Raw genomic sequence first — 19,101 nt, forward strand, 5'->3', positions numbered from 1 at the left:
TATTCTCATTCTTTCCTTATTACCTGAAACTTGCTTTTATTTATTGGAGTGGTTTTCTCTTGCATTCATCTTTCTTTCGCATTTTTCTTTGTAATAGCCTCTCTTGTATAAATCCCTCAAGAAGTGTGCTAAGGCATAGATAAGCAATGTAGTCCTTGTAAGTTACATAGTTTACTTTTTTTTCAAATATATTTTTTGGGCAATATGATTGCTATGGTATCATTTAAGAAGTGGAGAGGAATGTCCATCAGTGGAACTAAGGTTAGTTATTCTTGTACTTTGGGATGAAGCATGTTAAGCTTTTGTATGCTGTATCATGGTCAGCACTATGAGAAACCGATTTGAGAAATAATATGAAAGTGGAAATACAAAATGATGGTTTAAAAAAAAAAAATCTTGGAGAAGGAAATGGGAAACATTATAAAAATAAATAAAAATTTATATTCTCCGGGGGCGTAGTTGAGGGCAGCTTGGATCAGGCTGAGGTATACTCAGCGCGTGTTGCAAGCTAACACCTTAGTGCTTGAAGACGACTCGGCTACTGTCATTGACTGGATCCGTTAGAGCGTAGAAGGGATGGGTGATTATCACCAGCTCCTTAGGAATATTCGGACGATGGTGAAGGGTGGGATGGCTTTGTAGGCTAAGCATGTGTATCGCGAGGGCAACGAGATAGCAGATTGGGTAGCATCTTATGAGGCTAACCATTCTGGAGAGACCCGATGGCTGGGGGAGATGGAACTATATATATATATATATATATATATATATATATATATATATATATATATATATATATATATATATATATATGGGGATTGATAACCTACTCTCTGTTATGGTAGGTTATCAATCTACCCATTTTTATTGGACAAAAAATATCCTTATTTTTTGTAACTTTTAAGGGTGTTTTATGTCTTTTTACAATCTCACATTAACTCACCCTCTCAACCCCCAATTAATGCTCGCTCTCTCTCCCTCTCTCTCTCTCTCTCTCCGGTGTGTGTGTGTATATGTGTGTGTATGTATGCATGTGTGTACATACATACGTATGCATGTATGAATATGTATGTATGTATGTCTATGTATGTATGTATATGTGTGTATGTATGTATGCATGTGTGTATGTATGTGTATGTATGTGTATGTATGTATGTATGTGTATGTATGTGTATGTATGTATGTGTATGAGAGAGAGAGAGAGAGGGAGAGAGCATTAATTGAAGGGGTTAAGAGGGTGAGTAAATGTGAGATTGTAAAAAGACATAAAGTACCCTTAAAAGTTATAAAGAGTAAGGGTATTTTTTGTCTGATGAAAAATGGGTAGATTGATAACCTACCATAACAGAGAGTAGGTTATCAATTCCCTATATATATATATATATATATATATTGTTACGGGGGAATTTAGCCACCATGCCCCACGTGACCGGCACGCGCGCCCAGGAAGACTACGGCAGTCCCTTGATCCGGCAATCCGACCCCGAGTCGGATATCTTCGGCTCCGCAGCCCGACCCCAAGTCGGCTGCCCCTTGATCCAGCAATCCGACCCCGAGTCGGATATCTTCGGCTCCGCAGCCCGACCCCGAGTCGGCTGCCCCTTGATCCAGCAATCCGACCCCGAGTCGGATATCTTCGGCTCCGCAGCCCGACCCCGAGTCGGCTGCCCCCTGATCCAGTCATCCGACCCCGAGTCGGCAATCTCTCGACAACAACAGACTGTTCCTCTGAGGCACGCCGCGGCCCCCTGCTCCACTACTCCCTGCAACGGCCGTATCCGGCGCTGCCCCACGATCCCCTGTAACAGCCGTACAAAGCAGAGCTCCACTATGCCCTGCCAGGGCCGTACCCAGCGCTGCCCCACGACGCCCTGTAACGGCCATGTCAGTGGCAGCCCCATCGTGCCACACGATGACGAATCCCCGGAAAAAACCCCCAGCCGGATATATATGGGGCTGGGGGGGAGGGGGAGGGGAAGCAAAGGTTTTCCAGAGTATTCTCTTATCCGTTACTACTATCTCTCCTTCTCCTTCAATCTCCTCTGACTTGATCGTCGGAGGGCCCCCACTACCCCAGTGGTGGTGCGAGGCTTGCCTGCAGGTTTCCCGGTGGAAGGTGGAGCGCAATCAACCCAACTCCAAGGGAACCCCGTTCACACCGCTGTGCCAATCGTTCTCGGTTTGGACCACCAGCAACAGTTGGCGCTAGAGGAAGGGCCGGATCTTAGAGCGATCGTAATGGCACGGCGAGGTGGTCGTGGAGCTTCCAATGCTTCCGGTCGCGGGGCCTCTCGCGCCTCTGGCCGGGAAGCCGCTGCATCTCCAACACGCTCTCAGCAACACTCCACCGCCCCACCGCCCATTCAGACGGTCGAAGTCGCCCAGTTCGACCAGCTAGCCCAGCAGGTTCGCACCCTCGCGGAGGCGGTGCAGAATCTGCAGGGTGCGATGTCCCGGGCGCCGCAGCGGGCTCAGGAGCCGCTGCTGCCTGAGCGTTCGCCTGCCCTCCTCAACCCGCGCTCCTTCCTCTCCCATGGGGAGGAGCACCGGCGCGAGGAGGATTCTCGAGCACGCTCCATTCTGCCGGGACCTTCCCATCGGAGTTGCGCGGGGTACGAGAGGCGGGCCCGGGCGCGTTCCCAGACCCCCCAGTCCTCAAGGAACCCGCGCTCCAGTCGGTCTCCCTCTCGCCGCTCCTTGTCTCCCACCCACCGGTCGCGCTCCCTGGATCGGCGGGTGGACGATCTCCACCGACAACTCCAGGTCCTGAAGGGCCATTCCAAAGATCCCTTCGCCGACTTGGAGATCTCCTCCCAGCCGGCGCTTGCCTCGAGGATCCTGCGGACTCCGAATCCGTCGGGTTTCAAAATGCCGGTGATCGAGCCCTATGACGGGGCGGCGGACCCTCGGGATCACGTCGAGAGTTTCAGGACCCTCATGCTCCTCCACGGAGCATCAGATCCCCTTCTCTGCAAAGCTTTCCCGGCAACCCTCCGTGGCCCGGCGAGGGCGTGGTTCGCCGGGCTGGAGGCTGACTCGATCCGGTCCTTCGACCAGTTCACTCGCCTCTTCATCACTCACTTCGCCGTCAGTAGCCGGCGGCGACTGGTCTCCGACTTCCTCTTTGATGTCCGGCAAAACGAGGGAGAGAGCCTGCGGGATTATCTTACCCGCTTCAACAAGGCTACGCTGGAGGTCCGGAACCTGAGTCAGGAGGTGGCCCTTTCAGCCCTGAAGCGTGGCTTCCGGAAGGGCAGACTCACCTTCTCCCTGGATAAACGCCTGCCACGGAGCTTCCTGGAGCTGTTGTCCCGGGCGAACCAGTATGCGGACGCCGAGGAGGCGGCCGCCCACCGGAGCAAGGAGGCCGCCGAGATCCCTCCAAAGCTTGGGAAGAAAAGGCGAAAAGAGGCACGCCAGAGGAGGAGCCCGACGCCCCAGCGTCGGCGCAGAAGCCCGTCGCCGGCGAGAAACCACGGCGCCCCACGCCCTCGTTCTCCGCCTCGACGTTTCAACCGGTACACCCCTCTCCTGACTCCCCGGGCCCAGATCCTTATGGAGATCAAGGGGCGGGAGGATCTCCCGGCTCCGAGACAGATGCGGAAGATCCCTGGGAAGAGGCCCTCTCGGGCGTACTGTGAGTACCACCGAGACCACGGCCACGACACGGAGGACTGCTTCCAGCTTCGGGACGAGATCGAGGCTCTCATCCGTCGGGGGCGTCTCGGTCGATATGTGAGCGGCCGACGTCCCCCCGCGGACCCACGTCCGGCAGACCCGGCTCCTCCGGAGCCTCGGGAGCAGAACCGACCCGTTGCGGGCGTGATCCATACTATCACTGGGGGCTGCTCTCGGCCTGTGAGGAACGCAGGGGGCTCGGCGGAAGCATCAGGGATGGCCGTCGTAAAGAGGCAGAGGGTCGGCAATGTAATCACCTTTTCTGATGAGGATGTAAAGGGGGTTCAGACTCCCCACGATGACGCCATGGTGATCCCCCTCACTATGGCAAACTATGATGTAAGGCGTGTTCTTGTTGATAGTGGAAGCTCAGCCGATATTTTGTTTTACGAGGCCTTCCAAAAGATGAGCTTGTCCAGACAATTGTTGCACAAAACATCCACCCCCCTCATCGGATTCACTGGTGACGCTGTCCCGGCCGAAGGAGTCGTCGAGCTGCCTGTGACTGCGGGCGTTGCACCCGCAGAAGCCACGGTGCGACTCGGGTTCTTGGTCGTCCGTGTTCCCTCGGCCTACAACGCTATCCTCGGACGACCCGGACTGAACGCCCTTCGTGCGGTGGTCTCTACGTACCACTTGCTCATGCGGTTCCCCACGGCGGCTGGGATCGGAGAGGTCCGAGGTGACCAACCGACCGCACGGCAATGTTTCCTAGCGACTCTCAAAGGGAAGAAGCCCGTGGAAGCCCTAAGCGTCGAGTCCCTTGACGCCAGAGACGAGGTGGCCTTGCGGCAGGGGGAGCCAGCCGAGGGTATGGTTGAAGTTCCCCTCGAGGAAGGCCGCCCGGACCGGACGATCCGGATCGGCGCCAATCTCGACTCGGGAGCTCGGGCCTGGTTGGTGGAATTCCTCCGAGCCAATGCCGATGTATTTGCCTGGTCGGCGGCCGATGTACCTGGGATCGACCCGGAGGTCATTTCTCACGCCCTCAACGTCGACCCGACCCACCGACCAATAAAGCAGAAGAAGAGACACTGTGCCCCGGATCGGATCCAGGTGGTCGACCAGGAGGTAGACAAGCTCTTGGAGGCAGGATTCATAAGGGAGGTAAGCTACCCCGAGTGGCTGGCAAATGTTGTACTTGTCCGGAAGGCGAGCGGGAAGTGGAGGATGTGCATCGACTATACCGACCTGAACAAGGCGTGCCCTAAGGATAGCTTTCCGCTTCCGCGAATAGACCAACTGGTCGACGCGACTTCCGGATATCAGCTGCTGTCTTTCATGGACGCCTTCTCCGGTTACAACCAGATAATGATGGCCCCACAGGACGAGGAGAAAACTGCCTTTATAACAGACCGGGGGCTGTACTGCTACAAGGTAATGCCCTTCGGTCTGAAGAATGCTGGCGCCACTTACCAGCGCCTCGTCAACAAAATCTTCAAAGAGCAAATCGGCCGGAACATGGAGGTGTACGTGGACGATATGCTGGTGAAGAGCCGCCATGCAGACCAGCACATCGCGGATTTGGAGGAGACTTTCACCACCTTGCGGAAGTTTCGCATGAAGCTGAACCCAGCGAAGTGCGCCTTCGGCGCTTCGGCCGGGAGGTTCCTCAGTTTCATTGTCAACCAGCGGGGTATCGAAGCCAACCCAGACAAAATCAAGGCCATCCAAGGTATGTCCCCTCCGACCAAAGTAAAGGAGGTTCAGGAGCTCGCTGGAAGGGTCGCCGCGCTTGGACGATTTATGGCAAAATCGGCCGAACGCTGCCAACCATTCTTCAAGGTGTTAAAACGCCCAAAAGACTTCCTCTGGACGGCCGAATGTCAAGCAGCATTCGACCAGCTCAAGGAATACCTGGCGTCTCCCCCCTACTGTCCAAGCCGCAAGAAGGGGAGATGCTCTACCTCTATCTGGCGGTCTCCCCAACCGCGGTCAGTGCGGTGCTGGTTCGGAAAGAGGCAAAGCTCCAGAAGCCTGTGTACTACATCAGCCGGGTCCTACGGGATGCCGAGACGCGGTACACGAAGGCTGAAAAGATCGCCTTCGCGCTGCTGACCGCGACCAGGAGGCTTCGCCCCTATTTCCAGGCTCATTCGGTCACCCTCTTAACCGATCAACCACTACGGCAGATCCTCAGCAACCCCGAGAATGCGGGACGACTGGTGAAGTGGGCAGTAGAACTCGGTGAGTTCGACATCCGCTACCAGCCTCGACCCGCCATCAAGGCCCAGGTGCTCGCGGACTTCCTCGCTGAGTGCACGGTGCAGGAGGCGGAACCTAAACCGCCGGACACGCCCAGCCTCGACCTCCCGATTTGGACGCTTCACATCGATGGGTCGTCGAACCCCGAGGGTGGAGGGGCCGGGCTGGTCCTTACCAGTCCTGATGGAGTGATAGCCGAGTATGCCTTGAGGTTTGGATTTCCAGTGACCAACAACGAGGCGGAGTACGAGGCCCTAGTCACGGGACTCAAACTCACCAGGGAGCTCGGCATTCGGCGTTTGAAGGTCTTCACCGACTCCCAGCTGGTGGTCGGGCAGATTCGTGGGGAGTTCGAGGCCCGGAGCCCGACCATGCAGAACTACGTCCGGAAGGTGCAAGCACTCATTCCCAACCTCGGCAGTGTCGACATCCAGCAGGTCCCCAGAAGCGAAAATGCCAGGGCCGACAGGTTGTCCCGCTTGGTGGGCACAGAGGCGCACAACTTGTCGAGGGCAATCTACCTGGAGACCCTGGATGCCCCGAGCATCGGCGAGGCTGGAGCGGTGATGGCGATTGATCCGGAGCCGTCTTGGATGGACCCGCTCGTCGCCTACCTCGCCGAAGGGATCCTCCCTGAAGACGAAGATCAAGCTCGGCGACTTGTCAAGAAGTCCGCCCACTACGTACTCTATGAAGGGAGGCTGTACCGGACCTCGTTCACCGCCCCCCTCTTAAGGTGCCTCCGCCCCTCGGAGGCGGCCTACGTCCTCGGTGAAGTCCATGAGGGCGTCTGCGGATCGCACTTGGGGGCTAGGTCCTTAGCGCACAAGATCATGAGGCAAGGCTATTATTGGCCTACCTTGTTGGAGGACTCGAAGAATCACGTACGGAAATGCGACGCCTGCCAGCGCCACGCCAACGTCCAGAGAGTCCCTTCTGTCCCCTTGGCACCAATCACCGCGCCCTGGCCCTTCGCACAGTGGGGAATGGATATCCTCGGACCATTTTCCGTCGCTTCAGCTCAGCGGAAATTTTTGATTGTTGCAATCGACTACTTCACCAAGTGGGTGGAGGCAGAGCCGCTGGCCACTATCACGGAGGCGCAAGTCCGGAAGTTCGTGAAGAAAAACATCATTGTCCGATTTGGGGTACCTCGGGTCCTCATCTCGGATAATGGTCGACAGTTCGACAACAAACATTTCCGTGACTTCTGCGAGGAGTTCGGGATCGAGCATCGGTTCACATCTGTGTCGCATCCCCAAACCAACGGTAAGGCCGAGGTCACAAATCGGACAATCCTCCAAGGAATTAAGGCGCGAATCGGTCGGACGGGGCAAGCTTGGGTCGAAGAACTCGAGAATGTCCTTTGGGCGTATCGGACCACGCATCGGACCCCTACCGGGGAGACGCCTTTCAGCCTAACCTATGGCACGGAAGCGGTTGTTCCCGTGGAGCTCGGACTCCCCTCGCCCCGGGTGGCCGCGCACCGACCCGAGGCCAATTTGGAGCAACTCCGAGGAAACCTGGACCTCTTGGAAGAAGCAAGAGAAATGGCGCAGGTTCGGATGGCGATGTATCAGCGGAGGGTGGCCCGATATTATAACTCCAAGGTCCGACCGAAACTTTTCAGAATCGGAGATCTGGTGCTAAGGCGAGCCAAAGCATCTCAACCCGCGGAAGGTGGGAAGCTGGCGCCAAATTGGGAAGGCCCGTATAGGGTTCGCTGGGTAAACCGACCTGGCTCCTACCAGTTGGAGGCCCTAGATGGTCGAGAAATTCCGAGGAGCTGGAATTCCGCTAAGCTGCGGGTGTATTACCAGTAGAACGACAAAGCCAGGAAGACAGTTCGAAAAATGTACAATTCTTTTCATTTCAATAATTCCTGGTTACAACGGTGTGTTCATGTGATTACAAAGAATTCCCAGAGGGGAATTGGGGAGTAAAGAAAACAAGAAAGAGGTGGAGACTCCGTGGAGCTGAAGATCTGGGATCCCGAACCCTCCATCCGAAGCAGCTGCAATCCCACCGGGCGTGGGTGCTTCTCCCCGGAGGCGCCATCGACGCCTCACGTAAAAGACGAAGAGCCGGCGCGGACAAAGAAGAAGTGGACGAAGGAGGAGTTCCCGCTGCCTCCAGAGGAACGCCACCTCCAAGGGATATTCCGGTCCTCCCCAGGAGAAGGGGAGGGAAGGAACACAAGGGAGAAGAGCGCGAGGAGGCGCGAACCCGGATGAAGCGTCTGGCGCAGAGCTCAATCGGGAGGCGGGGCTGAAAGGAGGGGGGATGTGATCCCGGATGAAATGCCTAGAGCGGAGTTCCGCCGGGGAGAACCTCCCTGTTGATCCCAGAAGAAACGGCTAGTTGGCGGAAGTCGCGAGGGGCGCGCCTCCCGTTCCTCCGGCGGGGGTTTTCCAGCCACACGCCGAAGAGGAGGTCCACGAACCATGGCAACCTGAATAGCTCCGGCTTGGCAGGCTCCACCGCGCCTGCACTTATATTTATAGCCAAACTGAGGCCCCCCGGTCGTTCCGATGCGGGCGGCTCCAATAAAGGCGGGCGCACCGAATCCGGAGCCGTTCCGGCTCTCGAGGCGTATCCTCCCACGATCTCCTAAGAGTCGTTCTCCTTAATTGCATTCTTCATGCAGGACACTCCGGGCAGCGTATATCCCGCGGCCCACGTATCTCCGCTCGCGCCCAGGCCGCATCCGCCTCGAAGAGCGCGCGTATCGCGGCCGCTTAACTGACACTCCTTGCAAGCAGCAACTGGCGATCCGATTTCCCAGGTAACGCTTCAATTAGCATTTAATGCCCTTCCAGTGTTCCCCAGGCGACGCTTGGAGAGGAGGAGAAACACGATCGTAGCTGGCCACGGAGAAATCCCGTCGAGCGGCAAGCGACAGGCGCGTGGCCAACGAGCGGAATTTCCCGAGGCTCGGCCCTCGGATGCCAGGCTAACCCGATGATCATCCCGGGAGCAGACTAGCCTGAAGCCCCGACCGGTCGCCTCGGCTTGCGCCAGCCTTGGCCGACCAACGAGCGGAATTTTCCGAGGCTCGGCCCTCGGATGCTAGGCTAACCCGATGATCATCCCGGGAGCAGACTAGCCTGAAGCCCCGACCGGTCGCCTCGGCTTGCGCCAGCCTTGGCCGACCAACGAGCGGAATTTTTCGAGGCTCGGTCCTTGGATGCCAGGCTAACCCGATGATCATCCCGGGAGCAGACTAGCCTGAAGCCCTGACCGGTCGCCTCGGCTTGCACCAGCCTTGGCCGACCAACGAGCGGAATCTCCCGAGGCTCGGCCCTCGGATGCCAGGCTAACCCGATGATCATCCCGGGAGCAGACTAGCCTGAAGCCCCAACCGGTCGCCTCGGCTTGCGCCAGCCTTGGCCGACCAACAAGCGGAATTTCCCGAGGCTGACCAACGAGCGGAATTTCCCGAGGCTCGGCCCTCGGATGCCAGGCTAACCCGATGATCATCCCGGGAGCAGACTAGCCTGAAGCCCCGACCGGTCGCCTCGGCTTGCGCCAGCCTTGGCCGACCAACGAGCGGAATTTCCCGAGGCTCGGCCCTCGGATGCCAGGCTAACCCGATGATCATCCCGGGAGCAGACTAGCCTGAAGCCCCGACCGGTCGCCTCGGCTTGCGCCAGCCTTGGCCGACCAACGAGCGGAATTTCCCGAGGCTCGGCCCTCGGATGCCAGGCTAACCCGATGATCATTCCAGGAGCAGACTAGCCTGAAGCCCCGACCGGTCGCCTCGGCTTGCGCCAGCCTTGGCCGACCAACGAGCGGAATTTCCCGAGGCTCGGCTCTCGGATGCCAGGCTAACCCGATGATCATCCCGGGAGCAGACTAGCCTGAAGCCCCGACCGGTCGCCTCGGCTTACGCCAGCCTTGGCCGACCAACGAGCGGAATTTTCCGAGGCTCGGCCCTCGGATGCCAGGCTAACCCGATGATCATCCCGGGAGCAGACTAGCCTGAAGCCCCGACCGGTCGCCTCGGCTTGCGCCAGCCTTGGCCGACCAACGAGCGAAATTTTTCGAGGCTCGGCCCTCGGATGCCAGGCTAACCCGATGATCATCCCGGGAGCAGACTAGCCTGAAGCCCCGACCGGTCGCCTCGGCTTGCGCCAGCCTTGGCCGACCAACGAGCGGAATCTCCCGAGGCTCGGCCCTCGGATGCTTGGCCTAGCGCCGGAAGAATTTCCTGAGGCCTAACCCTCGAACGCCTGGCCTAGCGCCGGAAGAATTTCCTAAGGCCTAACCCTCGGATGCCTGGCCTAGCGCCGGAAGAATTTCCTGAGGCCTAACCCTCGGATGCCTGGCCTAGCGCCGGAAGAATTTCCTGAGGCCTAACCCTCGGATGCCTGGCCTAGCGCCGGAAGAATTTCCTGAGGCCTAACCCTCGGACGCCTGGCCTAGCGCCGGAAGAATTTCCTGAGGCCTAACCCTCGGATGCCTGGCCTAGTACCGGAAGAATTTCCTGAGGCCTGACCCTCGGATGCCTGGCCTAGCGCCGGAAGAATTTCCTGAGGCCTGACCCTCGGACGCCTGGCCTAGCGCCGGAAGAATTTCCTGAGGCCTGACCCTCGGATGCCTGGCCTAGCGCCGGAAGAATTTCCTGAGGCCTGACCCTCGGATGCCTGGCCTAGTGCCGGAAGAATTTCCTGAGGCCTAACCCTCGGATGCCCGGCCTAGCGCCGGAAGAACTTCAAGAGTTAGGAGTCGGCGAGACGCTACCAAGAGTTAAAAAGAGGAAGGATGAAAGTGAAATGAAGAAACACTCTATTTGCATTAACTTTCATTGTTTCAGGGCCGAGACCCGTACAACTTGGCAAAACGCCAACATACAAAGAAAAGGACAAAGAAAGGTACAGAAGGTCAGCTTGGAGGAACCCCTGGGTCGGGAACGCTGGGCACGTCCGCAAGGGGTAGGGAGGCAGTTGGAGAATCAGCAGGCAATGGCGCCGGAGGGGAGTCGAGGAGGGAGACCCCACTCAGGTCAATCCCGGGGTATTTGGCCGACACCCTTGCCAAGCCTTCATCGAAGCCTAAGACAAAGGAGTCGGACCCCGCGTCCGACATGTCACGGACGAACTCATCGGACCGACGATAGGCCTGTACCGCTTCCGACATGTCACGGATGAACTCGGCGGACTGACGATAGGCCTGTACCGCCAGACGCCCGATTTCCGCGCTCTTCTCGGCCAGCGCCGCCTCTGCTCGCTCCGTAATCTGAGCTTTTGCCTCCATGACCTTCGCCACAATTCGGTCGTCCGCCTCGGAGGAGACCCTCAGCAGATCAGCCCGAGCCTCCTTGTGCTTCGCCTCGGCAGCAATGCGAGCAGCCTCGGCCTCCTCCAGGCGCGAACGAAGCTCCTGGTCGCTCGCGCGGGACTCCTCCAAGACCGACTCCAATTCGCCCAGCTTGGCTTCAAAAGACCGGGTTCGGTTGCGGGCGTTGTCGGCTGACTGCCGGGCCTTCTCCCACCTCTTCCGAAAGTCGGCAGCCTTCCGGGACTGCTTTTCGGCCCGCTCCTCCGCCTTCCTGACCTCGCTTTCGAGACCCGAGGCAACCTTGAGTTGCTCCTGAGCCTCCAACAGTTGCCTCTCGAGGGCGGCGAAGCCGAGTGCCCGCTCTTCGGCCACCTGGAGCCTCGTCTCGAGGTCCCTGGTCGTCCTCCCCGCCGCAGCCTGGCCTCCCTCCTCTACTGCTTTCAGTTGGCTCTCGGCCCTCGCCAGGAGCCTCGCCTGTTCCTCGTGGCTCTCCTCCAGACGAATCATGTACTGGGCGAGCTAAAAGATAGGAAAAATGAGAGCGTCAGACGGGGATCAATAGAGCTTATGAGTGGCGGAAGCGACCAAAAGAACACTCACCGACATAAGACAGACGCAGCTGGCAGCCCCGACGTCAGGGATCCTCATCTGTCGGACCTGCCTACGGTCCTTCTCCAGCAGCACCGTCTCGATGAGGTTTCGGGCGCCGGCGAAAGTGAAGGCCGACCCCGACTTCGCCCCGGAGCCGGACGGTGGTTCTACAGCCTTACCCTTGCCCATCGCTTGGGGAAGAGTCATGCTGACCGTGCTCGGGGCGGGGGCCGCTCCAGGAATCGACAGGGTCCCGCTCGGCCGGGGCCTCGGCGCGCCCCTCCTTCTCGTGTCATCTGAAGCCGATCGAGTCGAAGGCCGGGTTGGGGACCGATCGCGTCCAACCCGGCCGTCTCGGGCGCGCTCGGATGACACCTCCGGAATAACGGTAGTCTCATCACCGGAGGGCTGATACAGCGCCAACTGTCGGTCCGAGCCCGCGGCGTCCCCCTGATCGGTGGGACCGGACCCGTCTGTCGGCGTCGGAGTCGCCTGCAGGCGGGACTTCTTCGCCGGTGGGACCCCTCTCGGAGGAGTCCGTTTCTTCCTCCGGACCGCTTCCAGTAGGGACGTCCTACCAACAGCCATCGCCTTGTCCGACCGCATGACATCGTCGATTTCTGCAAAAAGGACGAGATGGTCGGAGACTGAGAAGCTGATGGAAAGAAGAAACGAAAGTGGAGAAAAAAGTTAAAAAAGAAGTGGTGGCGGGCTCACGGTCAGCGGGGACCGAGCTCAGACCGATGTTCACCAAGGTGTCCTCAGAAATAAGGCGAGACACCGGAGGGAGCCGGCCCTCGGCAACCAACCCCTTCAAGACGGCGACGCCATCGGATTCCTCCCTCGACAACCTCGATAGGCCGATCGAGGACTTCATCGGCGTCTCCCAGGTTGCCCTGATTCCCCAAGAGGGATCTACGTCAATGAAAAAGAAACGCTCCTTCCAGCCGTGAATGGAGGAAGGAGCCTCCTTGACGAGGCCGCACCCTCGCCGCGCCGCAAAGCACCACCACCCTCTGTCCTGGGGGTGGCCGTTCAGGCCGTAGCATTCCCAAAAGACATTCAGGGTGGCGGGAACCTCGTGCATGCGGCAGAGAACCTGGAAGGCCGTCAGGGCGCGCCATGAGTTCGGCACCAGTTGCGTCGGCGCCACTCTTAAACCCCGAAGCACCTGCACAACTAAGTCCGAGGGGGGAAAGCGGAACCCGGCCCGAAGGATGTTGTTGCCCAAGGTGACAAGCCAAGAGGGGGGGGGGGTGAATTGGTTTCTTCTTTACTTTAGTGCTTTTAAAACTTTCTTAGTTAACTGCGATGGATGCTTACTTAGGTTATTAGAGTGAGTTAAACTAATGCAAGAATAGAAAGTAAAGCAAGAGAGAATGAAAGCACAAACACAATCCAAACACAACAATATATAGTGGTTCGGTGCTCTCCTTAGCACCTACGTCCACTCCCCAAGCGTACCCTTGGGAATTCACTATAATCTCGCGGATTACAGTTGGATTGTTTTCCGGGCTCACAATCCAAAAACCTTGTTGGTTTTACGGGATCACCAACGAACCTATACAACTTTGGTTTTCCGGGTTCACCAAAAACCTTGTTGGTTTTGCGGGCTTACCAACGAACCTTTACAACTTTGGTTTTCCGGGTTTACCAAAAACCTTTGTTGGTTTTGCGGGCTCACCAACGAACCTTTACAAAGTTTTCAAACAAATGAAAAGAAAAGATTTAAACTCCTAAATGAGCATATAGAACAATATGAGCAATGAAGAAGAGTTAGAAAGAAATTATCGCTTTGAAGTCGCTTGCTCTTCTTTGTCAAGGAAGCTTCACTCTTCAATGGGGGAAGGAGCTCTTGATGCCTCTTTGAATCTGCTCAATCCCTTTCTTTGATTTTTGAATGAAGCTCTTGATGAAGAAGATTAGGGCTCTTTGGTTTTCTTGTGTATTCTTTGATTTCCCACTCAAAAGTTATTTATTCTGATGAATAGTGCCCCTTTAAATAGTTTTCAACCTTCCTTGGACAAGCCCCATTGGTCAGATTTGAAAAACTAGCCGTTACTTGCCTTGGGAAGGACAAAAAGTACATCTGCAGAACTAGCCGTTACTGTTCAGCCCGTGTTTGGGTCGGCTCAACCTGTCCTTGGGTCGACCCAACTTGGCCTTGGGTCGACTCAAACATTCCTTGGGTCGACCCTCTCAGAGAACACAGAAACATGAATTTCAAACTTCCTTCATTTGGGTCGACCCAACCATTCTTTGGGTCGACTCAAAGTTCACTTGGGTCGACTCAACTTCTTCTTGGGTCGACCTTCTCAGTAATTCCAGAGAGCCATTTTCTGTCTGTCTTTCTGTCTTCCATTTGGGTCGACCCTCTCAGGGTTTGGGTCGACTCAAAGTTCACTTGGGTCGACTCAACTTCTTCTTGGGTCGACCCTCTCAGTAATTTCAGAGAACCATTTTCTGTCTGTCTTTCTGTCTTGCCTTTGGGTCGACCCTCTCAGGGTTTGGGTCGACTCAAGCTTGGGTCGACTCAACCACTGTGTGGGTCGACCCTCTCAGTAAATCCAGAGAGCATTTTTCCTTTGCATTTTGAGGTTCTTTGGAGGTTGGGTCGACTCATGCCTACCTTGGGTCGACCCAACTCACTGTTCATTTGTGCTGTTTTTGCAGGAGTGTGCCAGATGATTCCTTTAAGTCCCGGGGTCGATCCAATCAACCTATGGGTCGACTCAATTCACACTTTGCTGCATTCTCAAGATTAGATCCATCCAAATGAACAAGACCATATATATATTTTCAATTAAACAAATATACTGAGAGTAATGAACTTATAAATGAAGTATCAATTTAACTTATAGCAAGCTCTAGATAATTGCTTGTTAATCATCAAAATAACACTATCATCCTCAATCTCCCCCTTTTTGATGATTACAAAATAAAGAGTATAAGCCTATTGATACTTGTCTTTAAAATCAGTTTATAAAAGGGATTGAATTTCTGAATTTCAGCTTTTCATATATATAAGTGAAATCTCCCCCTATATTATTCAAAATTTGCCAATTTGACTTTTTGAATGGCTCCCCCTTTCATTTATAATTCATTAGCAATGAAACTTCAAAAATTTGAGATAAAATATGAGTTTCAGCTTATGTATCGGGGTGAGAGAGGAGCGTGCCAAATTTTGAATTTATATGTGCCAAATTCTGAATTATGATAGAAATTTTTGATTTGATGGTTTTCATTGTTACAAATTGCTCCCCCTTAGATATATAAGCTTTCTTATATGATTTTCAATTTGTTTGCCCATTTATTTCTCTTTTCTTTTCATAACTTCTTTACTCACTCTTTCTCACAAAATTAATATTTTTTTTTAAACACTATCTTTGCTTCTCCCAAAATCAATACTCTTTCTTAACTTGTCAAATGAAATACTCTTTCTTTTCTCGAAGTGAATACTCTATCTTTTCTTCTCCCCCTTTATATACTCTTTTCTTCTCGTTTCCTTTATATACTCTTTCCTTCTCTTCTCCCCCTTTTTGTTATCATCAAAAAACATATATATGGGAAAAGATGCAATAAAGAACAAACTTCAGACTTCATTGATCAAAATAGGAACATTTTCATACAATAATGCCCAAAATAAAGATAAGTACAATGTTCCTCAATCAAGATTTAAAGATATAAGGCAAAAGCAAGATACATATGAGAAAAAGCAAGATACATATGAGAACTAGATTTCTAGCCTAGGCTCTAAACATAGATACTAAGATCAGCCTAGGGGGAATCTAATGGCTGGGATCTAGTCCTCATCCTCCTAGCATACGTGGCGAGGGGAGGTCGAGCCTGGTGAGACTGAGTCTGGCGTGGAGCACGTCGAGCTGGATGACTCTGTGCCGATATCTCTGACTCAGCAGCCTGTGGCACAGATGGTCCATGTGTCTCCCTCTCTCTGCGGAGTGCTCCAATCTGCTGCCTCAGATCACTGATATCAGCAGACATGACATCCAACCGGGCGTCTAATCGGCTCGTGAGCCCGTCAGTAATAGTCCTCGCCTGAGCTGACATGAGCTCTGTCATCCTGCTCCAGAAGTCATCCGTATCTGTCGGAGGAGCAGATGACGATGGTCCAGCCTCTGAGGGTGCAGTAGGATGATCCATAGGCTCCTCATCCTCACCCTCTGGTGCCTCTCCCTCTGGTGCTTCACCCTGAATGCCTGTACCAGTATGTATCCACTGCCCGTTCACTTTCTCATAACTCATGCGTATGAGTGACCGTGCAGTGTACGTGTCTGTGGGTTGCAGATTCTTGAATGCTTCCTCCTCGAGAGGTAACCCGTGCTGACGGAAGATCAATGTAAGTATCATGCCATAAGGCAATGATACCCTGTTGCTGCTTATTACCTTTCTCATTTGCCTCAATATCATGGCCGGAAGATTTAGGGGAATCCCCCTAATCATGCACTCCATAACTGCAAGATCTCGTTCTGAGATGAGATCGAATCTCCCGGTCTTCGGAAATAAAATTCTATTTATCATATTAAGCAACAACCTCATCTCGGCGGAAAGAGAACTAGCTATTACCTTCTGAGAGAAATCGAAGTTCTCATTTTCCATGATCAGCTGAAGAGCTCTCATTTTGTTATTTGATCTTTCCGGAATAGCTCCCGTGCAAGGTAGGTGTAGAAGCTCACTCAAGCTCTCCTCGGATACACGGATCCGAACCCCTCTAACATCTGAAACAAGCCCTCCCATACCAGTCTTGAGGAAGGCGTAGAATTCTTGGACTAACCCGGGGTATATCACCACATCAAGGGAGCAAAGATACTCCCATCCTTGTCTTTGGATCCATTCCCAAATTCGAAATCCTTCTTGGTTGAAAAACTCCGAATGGATCCTTCTTCCGGTAGTAACCGGCCTCCCCGCAAATCTTGCAAGGAGCACTGAGGGGGAAGGAGGAGGAGGGACCTCCGCACGTGCCTCACGCGGTGGAGACACGGGAGAAGGCTCGGTAGGGCGCCTTTCCTCTTGTTGGACTCGGCTCACTCTTCCGGATCTTTTGGCTACGGCTCGTTTGGGACCCATTTCTCCAAGATCTTAAAGAAATCTACTGTTTGGAGGAGTCTAGTGGAGATTGGAGAGTGGGGACAAGGATTTTCGGAAGAAGACAAAGGGCAAACAGTGCCCTAGATGAGCTCTCGGGCCCCCTTTTAACAGTGGGGTCCCGACGTTGGGTCGACTCAAGAATTTTCTTGGGTCGACTCAACGTTGGGTCGACCCTTGTTCTGGGTTGGGTCGACCCAAGTGCAGAACTTGGTTTTCTCTCCCTTTTTGCTTCTAAAAAGTTTTCCTCGCTTTTAATCCTTATAAGCTCCTTATGGGACATTGATACATGAGTGAGAAATTTATAGACAACAAATTTGACTCATGTTTCATGGGATTTTTGAAGTTAGAAGAATGTATCATGAGACTACTAACTTCCTTTCATATTCATTCAATAAAAGGATCACATATACCTAATTCCCTTCTGAGCATACAGAATCTATCTTCACTCAGTGGTTTTGTGAATATATCGGCCAATTGTTTTTCCGTGCATATATGCTCAATGCATACATTTCCATTTTGCACATGATCCCTAATGAAATGGTACCTTATTTCTATGTGTTTGGCCTTAGAGTGCTGAACTGGATTTTTAGTGAGATTGATAGCACTCGTATTGTCACACTTAATAGGAATATTTTCTAGTTTAACACCATAGTCCTCTAGTTGTTGCTTGAGCCATAATACTTGAGCACAACAGCTACCAGCAGCTATGTATTCAGCTTCGGCTGTGGATAGTGCTACTGAATTCTGCTTTTTACTAAACCATGATACTAAATTGTTTCCTAAGAATTGGCATGTGCCACTTGTGCTCTTTCTATCTAATTTGCATCCGGCAAAATCTGCATCTGAGTATGCGAGCAAATCTAGACATGAGTCTCTCGAGTACCATAATCCAATGGTGGTGGTTCCTCTTAAATATCTAAGGATCCTCTTAACTGCACTTAAATGTGACTCCTTAGGATCCGATTGATATCTAGCACATATCCCTACACTAAATACAATGTCGGGTCTACTAGCCGTAAGATAGAGCAAGGATCCAATTAGTCCTCTATAGAGCTTAATATCTACACTTTTCCCTTTTTCATCCTTGTCTAGCTTATTAGTGGGATTCATTGGAGTGCCAATTCCCTTATGATTTTCATTACCAAACTTCTTCAGTATTTCCCTTGTATACTTAGTTTGATGAATGAAAATACCTTCTTTGGTTTGTTTGATTTGTAATCCTAAAAAGAAGCTTAATTCTCCCATCAAACTCATCTCAAATTCTCCATGCATTAAATCAGCAAATTCTTTGCATAGAGTATCGTTAGTGGCACCAAAGATTATGTCATCTACATATATTTGTACCACTAGTAGATTTTTGTCTTTTCTTTTGAGAAATAGAGTTTTATCTACATTTCCTCTACAAAAGTCATTATCAATGAGAAACTTACTTAGTCTATCATACCAAGCCCTAGGTGCTTGCTTTAATCCATATAATGCCTTATGCAATTTAAACACATGATTTGGTAATTCATGATTTTCAAATCCTGGAGGTTGTTCTACATATACTTCCTCTTCAATAATACCATTTAAAAATGCACTCTTCACATCCATTTGATATAATTTAAAGTCCATAAAGCATGCAAATGCTAGAAGTAATCTTATAGCTTCTAATCTAGCTACAGGAGCAAACGTCTCATCATAATCTATTCATTCTTCCTGATTGTATCCTTTAGCTACAAGTCTAGCCTTATTTCTTATAACTACTCCATTTTCATCTAATTTATTTCTAAATACCCATTTTGTTCCAATTACTGAATTATGCTTTGGTCTTTCAGTTAATGTCCATACATTACTTCTTTTAAATTGATTTAATTCCTCTTGCATGGCATTTATCCAGTTAGTATCTTTTTCAGCTTCTTCATAAGTTTTAGGTTCTAATTGTGAAACAAAAGCAAGATAATCATTTAAATTCCTAAGAGAAGATCGAGTTCTTATCCCTTGAGATGGATCACCAATAATTAAGTCTTTGGGATGTCCATGTGCATACCTCCATTCTTTTGGCACGTCTTGGGGTTGTGGTGGCAGGCAATCTTCTCCCTTATCTTGATTTGGCACGTCATCTATATTCAACTTTTCAAAGTCTATAATTCCTGTATCATCATCAACAATACTTTCTTTCCTAGCAGACTCACTATCAGACTCATCAAATATAATATTGACCGACTCTTCCACTACTAAGGTTCTTTTGTTGAATACTCT

This window comes from Phoenix dactylifera, chromosome 3 (assembly GCF_051530095.1).
Source record: "Phoenix dactylifera cultivar Ajwa chromosome 3, Ajwa_hap1_PhDact_Kaust_v1.1, whole genome shotgun sequence".
In the NCBI taxonomy this organism is placed as follows: Eukaryota; Viridiplantae; Streptophyta; class Magnoliopsida; order Arecales; family Arecaceae; genus Phoenix; species Phoenix dactylifera.